Genomic DNA, 9,641 nt, shown 5'->3' with positions numbered 1-9,641 from the left:
TGTCTTCATCACTGCATTCCCAGGGGGAGGCACAGTAAGTTCTTGGCCAGCTATTGCCTACATTTTGATTGACAGAGATATTGAACCCTACCTGGAAGGTATAATTATATTTTTGAAAGTTTGTACATAGCACAGAGGAATATGTAGTTGTACATAGTTAAGGATCCATGGTTGTATTCTTGGAATCAACTTAAGAGCCCATGCTGTATCACTCAAAGAGCCTTAAAGTGTTTCTTCCTTGCATTTCTTAAAATATCTGAGACAAGACTACCTGAGTCACCATTCCTAGAGGGGCTGGTGTGAAATGAAATTACTTTGGGTTGTACAGTTGTGAAGACACATATTCCCACGTGTGTGTATATTGTAGAGGACTGTACTTTGCTAAAATTGGGGGCTCTGTGAATCACACTTCCTGGACTCATATTCTGCTCCTACCAGTTTCTAGATGTTCCACATGAACATCTAGAAGGCCATGTTGTCTGGCCTTCAGCACAATGCTTGCCATCCCTATGCCTTGATCTATTCATCTATGAAAGGGGATAATGACACTCTTCACCTCATAGACTTGTTTTGGGATTGAGATAATTAATATAGAGCACTTAGGTCAATGTGTAGCTCAAAGTAACCTAAATAAATGTCAGTAATTATTATCATTTCTACAAATATGTAGTAGTAAAATTGTCATTGCATGCACGGTGAGTTAAAAAAGGAGCTTTTTAGGAGGAGGGAAACTCTAGTCACTGAAAAGCACATGGGCTACATGGAAATGGAAGTGGGCTCTGATGTAAGTAGAAATAATATTGATAGTCCAGGGCACAGCACTCTAGAGAAGAGTCAGTATAGAGAAAACATAGTTATTTAGCCATTGGCATGGATGAGCAAAGCATTGGGATCACAGAATTTAAACAATGAGAGGTACATTCAACCATTGACTAGGAGTGTCGGTGGAAGTTGACTCTTTTGGCATCTGAGTGCTTCCAGCCATGCTCACCGGGCATCAGCACAAATGGTCATTTCAATCCAAAAGTTCAGTCCAACCAACATTCAAGGAGAGCTGGTGGCTTGCCTTTGTGATGCCCAGGCTCCAAATCATCATCTAGCCTGGCTGGCTATTTGTTGGGATTGGGCAATTCTGACAGTGGCATCTGCCAATCCCCCCCGCACAGTTATTGGGGTCAGAATTTGCATTGTCAGACAATTACTAGCAGCACCCCAAACATTTCTGACTTCAGAATATTCTTGTAGCAAGACAGATTGATCAGAAAGTGTATTGTCCTGATGTTTTTAGCAAACACAAATGACTAGCCATAAATCCACAGTGATGCAGCTTTGTCATCATATCCCCCAATTCATCTATAGAACGGGCTTGAAATATACTGTTGGAAGTAAAAATCAGTCTGGCATGTTGCCTTCCTAGTCTTCCTCTCAACTTGGCCCACGGGGGTATTTCTGGCCAATCGAGGACTAGCTTTCTTTCTTTTTTTTTTTTTTTTCACCTCTTTGAAATGAAAGACTCAATTTTAATTGACTGAGGTTTAATATTATTGTATTAAAATGATATATTACAGATAGTAATATATATTTTTTTCATCCCAAGTAACTTTTCACACCAATTGCGTTACTTGATATTTTCAACTTGCGAGGTAAGTTTGGTGGATAAAGATATTATTAATTTCCTTTTGAACTTGGAGACTCAAGGAGGGGTAGTGATAACTTATGTTGGTTAAACTGGTGTTATTAATAGCTAATACACTGCAGTTACCTTGTACCAAATACTATTATAAGTGTTTATTTAATCCTCACAGTGAGCCAATGAAGAAGTCACTGTTATTATCCCTGTTACATGGATGAGGAGACTGAGACATGGAGAGATAAAATCAACTGCCCAAGATTAGAGCTGGTAAGTGATGGAGCTGAGATTACAACCCTTGTAATCTTGGCTTCAGAGTCTATGTTCTTATCTGCCGTCATATGTTGGATGATACAATCCATGGTCTCAGGGATTTTCAGGCAATTCTTGCTCTGGTTACTGTCTCCTAATCTTAGATGGATAATGTATGTTCTAAAATTAATAGAAATATGTTTATTTCTTTATTATAAGAGCAAGGGCAGTAGCTGGAGAAGAAAATGGGAACCAGCTTCAAAATGATAATGAGATGAAAGATCGAAAGCTTATGAGAAGCTTATGAAAGTGCTGTTGAAACTATTGTCTCATTCTTGGTTGTTGCCAAGGACTCCTGTTTGGCTTCCTGCTTTGTGTGGTTTATTTTGTCGAAGCAGGAGGAGGCATATCAATGCTGAAGTCAGACTCACTGTGGGGATGGGGAGGGCCCACGTCAGTTGCATTTTCTTTCTTTGCGAACTTCAGAGAAGTGTTGGTAGCAACCTGATTAGAGATCTTGCAGGTAAGGGTTTTAGAACCCCTGGGATAGCCTGCTTTTCTGGTGAGCTTCTAGGTTTGTGGGATGTAGAATTCCTGTAAAAACTATTCAACTCTTCTGAAAGAGCTATTGAAATTAACTTTGACTTGACTATAGGTGGTTTTGGTGCTAATAGCTTAGGGCATGCTATTCTGAGATTAGGTCTTTATCGCCAGGGATCAGATGGAAATTTTCAGGGCACTTGGAACTTCTCAGGTCAGATGGAACTTTTTTTATGTATTTATTTGATATAATGAGAATGCACAGAGAAAGATGGAGCTGACTTTTGGTTCTTTGGAGCAACCAGTCTTTTTGTGATTGAAGTAATTCATTTGTTACCATCAGTGTACAATTCAGAAAAGATACCATTTTCTAAGTGGCAGATTTTCTCCCATGGAAGAGATTTCTTTTGGTTGGGTGGGAATGGGATGGGAGAGTGAGTAGGAATTTTCAGGGCTTCAAAATGCTAAGAAGTTTGTTTCTTGTAGGACTTCACATGCAGCAGGATAACTAACTCAGATAACTCCATGGGGGCCTCACCTGGGTTTCCTATATGGGGTCTAATTTTCTTCCTGCTTGAGTTATTATGTAATCACATTATGTTGTCAAAACTTGGACAGTGGGAGAGAGTAAGGTAATAGAGAGAGACCCAAATTCCCTCGGCATTTCTGCTTAACATGACTTTTATGACCTTTGGCATAAATATTAACCTGAGAACGCCAACTTTGTCATGTCTGCAAGCTTGTGTGCCTGGGCGGACAGGGTGAGATGGGAGTGCGTGACATTAGATATGTATTATAGTAGGCACAGTGCCAAAGCAGACAGCTGAAAAATGAAACTGTTTGCCAATCTAGTTTATTTGATATCTTTAGACAAATAAATTGTGTTGCTTAAGAGAATTTTGGCTTTGAAAAATTAGAATTGATAATCATATGGATTTGTCTGTTGTAAATGTTATATGCCTATAAATCCAAAGAAGGGGTTTATATTCATGTGTTGACACTTCCTGAAGGTAATTATAAACACTGCCCTCCACAGAAACTGATACCTTTTAAAATTTTTATTGATTTATAAAATTATAAAAGTGGTGTAGCAATCACATTAAGTGAATTTAGAAGAAGGAAAAAAGAAGAAAAATCTTTAACAATCTTAGTGTTTGTATGTTGTAACTCTTTCCACGTTTGACTTTTACTTTTTTTGCTGTTGGCTTGTATATTTCTATACAGTTGGAATCCTAGCTACCCAGACGTTACCCAATTTACTCAATAAAATTTGCAAATTGGAGGCAACTTCAGTAGTAGATCCATGGACAGTTGAGCTAGAACGGGCATTTGAAATCCTCTGGCCTGATCTTGTTCTGCAGGTGAAGTGGCAGAAGCCCAGAGAGGTGAAGGGATTTGCCTGAAGGACAGAGATTGGGAATAACTGAGGTGGGGCTTTTTCCAACACAGTGCTGTTTCTTCACACTCCGCAATCTCTCTCTACCTTAGTCTTGAGACTTGCCTTCAACACCACATGTCTCGTCAACTTATGTGTGTGTATATGTATGTGTACATATATACATATATATATGAATTGCTATCTAATATATGGACAGACTTAATTATAGCAAACTCCAGTTTCATAAATGATTATAAAAATTGAAAAGGTTTGAAAAGTAGTCATGAGACTATGGAATTTTATATTTCCTCACATAACAAATCTCCTAAAATGTTTTTCTTAAGGTCTTATGCTACATAATGCCCCTTCTAGCTCATGATGTTAGGTCATTTATAATGGAATGTCACTGCCTAGAAATGTGAAAATCTTACTGGACCTGGGAAGAAAGCCCAGAAGAGATGGAAAAGAGAGTGAAGTTATAGGGTGAACTCATTACAATGGACAGTTGTTTTCTCAGAAACAAAAGTGAAGTTAATACAAACTTTTTTAAATGGCAAAATCACAAGTTTATTTATTTGGTTCTAAGTGGTAATCAAGATTGACTTCCCAGAGCTGGAGGGTCTATTTTTCTTTTTTTTCACTCCTGATCTTTAATATTAGCCTTTAGCAGAAGCCTATTGAAATGGTAGTCACCATCTTGGAATGTTTTTAATACATCTGGTTTGTTTCCTCTTTTAGGTATAGTTAGCTATACCTTTGCAAATGAAAAACTACGGAGAATTAAAAATAGAATGAAAACATCCAGTGAGATTTACTTGGAAGGTAGATTTGTGGGTAATTTTCAGGAGGGGAATTTTTTCCCTTGGCTATAAATCGATTTTGTAGTTGAAAATATCTGTCAGAGTCAAATATTTTTCAAATTTCAGATCAATTCCTTGAAAGAACACTGCTTGTTTTTTGTTAGAAGATGCTGTTTTGGATTCATGAGTTCAAGAATAATAATTTATCTTTAGCACATCAGCACACCCTGTCACCAAAATAAGTGCCTAATAAATATTTCCTAAATGAATGGATTTTGTTTATTGTTTCTTTACTTTTTGACCTGCTTCCCCTTGGTACTCTCTAGAAATAGGTCTTCTATATAATATCTGTCAGGTAGACTATGTTGCGGTGACGAACATCACTGTGATTTTACATTCATGCTGCATGTCCATCTTGGGCAATGGGGAGGCTCTGCTCATCTAGTTACTTGAGGATTTAAGGTGCAGGGTGGCAGCCTGTCCATCCCACATCACTGCCGTAAGGAAGAAAGGATACCAAGAATTGTGTCTTCTCAGAAGAGACATTTATCACCTTCACTATCGGCTAAGGCAAGGCACATGGCCATACCCAGATCAGACCCTATCACGTTGTTTGGAAGCAGGCTCAGAGTAAGTGGGAACTGCCCCGAGCATCACAGTGTGAGTATAGCTGACGATGGAGATTTGTGTGGACTTCTCCCTGAAGAGTTTAAAGTGATTTCAGTGTTTACATCTAATCCACAATTAAGAGAGATAGGTAGGTTGCTGGTATCACTACTCCTGGAGGAAGGGGAAGTGGAAGGACATAGGGAGGAAGAATTAGTGACTTACCTGAAGCCACAGAAGATCCGACACCTAGACCCCCAGATTTCTAATGTAGTATCTTTAGAGCCACATTCGCGAATGGCTCTCCTTAGTCTCTTCAGGAGTACCTCTCATTCTGTGAAATATCTTGATTCCAAGTCTCTGTGTGGTGATGGGTGAGTTTGCAGTTTAAGTGGATTTTTGAACCATTGGTCTTTTCTTTTGGAGCAACTCTGGAGGCTAAATTGTGTAGACTAGGAAAAAAAAAATGTGGATTAAAATCAGGCAGGGATAGGTTTAAATTTCAGTTCCATCTCTCCACTGTTTGGCCTCAGGGAAGTAACTTGTCTGAGACTCAGTTTCTTCCTCTGAAAAATGAGGATAATATTTTCTACCTTGCAGGTTGTGGTGATGAAAGAGGAAAGGTTGTGGAAGGCATAGCCCATGCTGGGCATCCAGGAGAGGTTCTGTATGTGGGACAACATTACCCAATTCTTCAGTGCTTTGGTTGCCCACATTTTGAGCCCCGGAGCAGGCCCAGGAATATTGGGGCACTGTTCCCAAGAGAGGCTGATATTGTTTCAAGATAAACAACTTGGTTTCTGTCTGTTGTAAGCTCCTCAACTTATTTTGCTAAAATATCATAAAGTGCTAAGTTCCTTGATATATTTCAGGGTCTTTCTGTTTAGTTTTATTTTCTCCCCAATTCTTGGAACAGCTTTTAGGGCAACCCAGTAGTCATGGTATGGGCAAGGAGGCACCAAGAAATTGCTGAAGTTAAACAGCTGCTTCTAGAAACTACCTCATCAAAGTTCCAAGAAACTTTTAGATATCCAGTTCCAAGGAGCCTTTTTTTATTCGTGGGGAAACTCTTACAATGGGGAAGCAGAGAGGAGCTGCAGCCCTGAGCTGGTTGCCTTATTGAAAAGTATAACTCTGCTCTAGGCAGAAGATGGTCTGGTCTCGCCTTCTCCATTAATAGGATGCCAACCTTCGCCAACTTCATCTGTTGTGGTTCGTGTGGGAGGGCTCACATGTTTCAACGGTGTTGTTGGGTGCTGTGGCGGTCTGAATTCACTCTGAGTTTCTATTTGCTCTACTTTCAAGGTGAACTGCAATGAGGCTATTTGGACCAAAGTCAGAAGGGTTTGGAAAAAAGAAAACAAAACATCACTTTGATTCAACAGTTGCTTAGTGAGTAGTTGCTGACCAGGAATCCGCCCCCCACCCCCCGCCTTGTTTTGACTATTATAAGCCAAAAAAAAAAGAAAAAGAAAATTCAAACTGGTTTATGAGCACAGATACCATCTCAGTGTTTTTAAGGCCCACAAATAAATCTAATCTTTAAAAGTGTGTACCTGTTGGTAAAGAGATGAAATTTAAAATATATGTCACTTAGCAACTCAAATTCCAAACTAGTTAAAACCCCATCCCTTAGTCTTGATTTTAAATATCTTCCCTCCTCTCTTTTCTCCCTCTCATTTCCAGTTCTAGCTGCCTTCTTCCTTCTCTTCCTTTCTCTGGGATGCTGAAAGGGATTTATGTTTAGTAAGTCAGCTCAAAATCTGGAAGGTTGATGCTTTTCTTTGAGGTGCTTGAATAAATAATAGCAAAATATGATCTTTGCTCAACACTCTCCCCCACCTTTCTCTCCCACCCTTTTTTTTTTTTTTAATATACTGGGAAGAAAAAAACTTTCCAAACACAGAACTTTATGGCCAGAGACAATCTGGCTGCTGGAATAAACAGTCTGCTCCCTCGTTTACCATTCCATCATGGGCTTAAATCCTGAGAAGCTCGCGGCTGCCCGCAATAGTTCTTGCTTGGCAGCAGGGAAGTCTGCCAACATCCCATCAGGCTTGTTTCTTAAGCAAAGTTGTATAAGTTAACAGGTTTTATTGTTGGGGGTAATCTGGGGTTGTTCTTACAGGAGGAAGGGACGAGGCCCCCAGAGTGTTTGCCAGCAACAGCCCTTGGCTTTACTCATTCCTGCTCCTCATTAATTTGTGTGAGCTCAGCTTGGATAACAAACTGTGGGGCAGGGGGATCCTATTCAGCCAGGCCTGGCCTTGGAAAGGCCTGTGAGCTAATTGCTTTAATTGAGTGGGAGGGGCTGCCTTCCTCTTGATTCTGTCCCTTCCCGGCCTTCTTTGGAGTGGAATGAATGGAGGCCCACTTCAGCTCCTGCTGGCAGCGTGGTGGCCGGCTGGGCCCTGGGATCCACTGCTGGGATCCGCATCTCACAACCGAGGCTCTGGTCCTTCATTGTGTGAAGAGGTATTCCGGTGGTGCTCATTCTGCGCTTTGCTCTTTTGCTTTCCTTTTGGGTTGAGAAACAATCTCATCTAATTTATAACTGGGAAACAGCACTAGGGATGTGTTAGCGTTCTGGTCCGGATGGACAGATCATTTACAACTAGCACAATCTATTATCAATGCACTGCTCTTTAGGACCTGCTATGCAATAGGCATGTAATGAAGCATAGGAAACATGGATTTCATTTCCAAACCCCAAAAGGAGAAAATTATTTTGAGGTGGAAGACTCACCCCAGGTGGGGGGCAAGGGGTAGGGGCTTTGGGGAACAGGGGAAGGGTCTGTCTCTTTAAGACAGGCTAGGAGGAAAACCAAAAGTCATCAACTTGGAAAGTAACAAATGAGAGCCCAGAGCTGTGGAGCTAATGTGCAAACTTGTTTCTGTCCTCTATGGCGCCATCATTTATTCAGGAGGTAGAAGCAGAAGACGGGGACTTGCATTTGCTTGATACTCAATTATACATTAGTGTACATCACTTGGCAATCTGTTCATATCAATTTAATTGGATTTTAATATTGCCTCTGATCTTGTTGTCCAATTAACAGTACTGGCTGGCAATAAAGCAGAACCACACACTATGTAACACCTTTGATCCCTGCCATATGGAGCTCTTCCATTGATTACCACATTTTCAAAAAATTTCACTCTCTCAATATGGGCTGTGATAAATGGGAGAAAAAGCACATCCCTGATGTGATAAAAATTTCACTTCAACTCGCAACTTCATTTATTTTGTTGACATTCGGCTCTGATTAAGAACAATAAAAAAATCATGCCCTGAATATCATATGCAAATACAACCCTGGGCATGAATCTAATCATGCCATGGGAGCATTACCATGACTAGCCTGGCATCAGCTCAATTTTTTTTAAAGTGACAGCATACACTTCTGGGCTCGCTGTGCAAAGTAGTCGCCACCGCTATGTCATTTAATAAACATCTGATGTTTTGATTCCCACCAAGGTATGGAGAAAGCATCTGAATTTCTGCCTTTTACTATGAGGCCTCTGTGTTCAGGTGATGCCTGGCATTGACCTCCCTGATGGTGGCTCAATGGTGAAGAACCCACCTGCCAATGCAGGAATTGTGGGTTCAATCCCTGGGTTGGGAAGATCCCCTGGAGAAGGAAATGGCAACCCACTCCAGTATTCTTGCTTGGAGAATTCCATGGGCAGAGGAGCCTGGTGGGCTATAGTCTATGGGGTCACAAAATTGGAAAAGATTTAACGATTAAACAATAACAACAACAACAACCTCTGTTTCCTTAATCCTTGCTCTGGGAGATCCAAGCAGCTGGGAGCTGGGATGGGGCAAGGTTCCTGGGTGACCCCTCAGGCTTCCACCTCTTTATGGGCCCACTTCTCAGACTGGGTAGGGAGATGCAGCTTTGGTTTGGGAGGGGCTGCCATGCCAGGGACAGGACTTGCCTGCTCTGAGGAAGCTTGTGAACGCCTGTATGAGCCAGCTTCCTGTTTGCCTCTTGGAGTTATGCAAGCAATTACAGCTTAATGCCCTGGAGACACTCCCAAATGACAGGATTAACCCCCAAGGGAAACAGGCTTCTGTTGTGAAGGATTACATCAGTGTTCTAAAAGGCCCTTCCACAGCACTGAGGAACCACTGATCCTTTTCACGCCTCCGCAAGAAGGTTGCCCATGTCCAGGGCTGAGAAATGGCCGAGAGTCCCTGTCTGATTGTGGGCTCTGCCCTCATGCCCTGTCTCCTTGTCCTGCTCTGGGACAGACTCCTGGATCATCTCTGTGCCTGTGCTGCTGGGTGTGACCAAGCCGGTACTGGGGAGTTACTGCCTGCTTTAGAGCAGGGCCTGCCACCCCAGTACTCACGGCGACGTGGGAGAAAAACAGGGTGGACAAGGTGGCCGTGCCCAATGGCAGAGGCAGTCGGGAGTTGCCTGGAATC

At 41.5% G+C, this 9,641-nt stretch overlaps 1 long non-coding RNA gene across 3 annotated transcripts; it reads right to left on the bottom strand.

Moving 5' to 3' along the window:
- Nucleotides 1-3,471: 3,471 nt before the first annotated feature.
- Nucleotides 3,472-7,474, bottom strand: LOC129623115 (uncharacterized). 3 transcript variants are annotated; one of them, XR_008700360.1, is made up of 4 exons: nt 7,333-7,474; nt 6,281-6,527; nt 5,432-5,658; nt 3,472-3,821 (listed from the first exon to the last, which is right to left on the bottom strand). It is a non-coding gene; the product is annotated as an uncharacterized LOC129623115 (long non-coding RNA). The 3 variants fall into 3 exon arrangements; XR_008700359.1 differs by having other exon boundaries at nt 7,171-7,421; XR_008700361.1 differs by having other exon boundaries at nt 6,396-6,527; nt 7,171-7,419.
- Between the last annotated feature and the right edge of the window lie 2,167 nt (nt 7,475-9,641).

The sequence above is a fragment of the Bubalus kerabau genome, chromosome 11, assembly GCF_029407905.1.
Source record: "Bubalus kerabau isolate K-KA32 ecotype Philippines breed swamp buffalo chromosome 11, PCC_UOA_SB_1v2, whole genome shotgun sequence".
NCBI classification, from domain to species: domain Eukaryota; kingdom Metazoa; phylum Chordata; class Mammalia; order Artiodactyla; family Bovidae; genus Bubalus; species Bubalus kerabau.
Note: the sequence above shows the minus strand (reverse complement) of the source record. Positions and strands in the feature narration are given on the sequence as shown.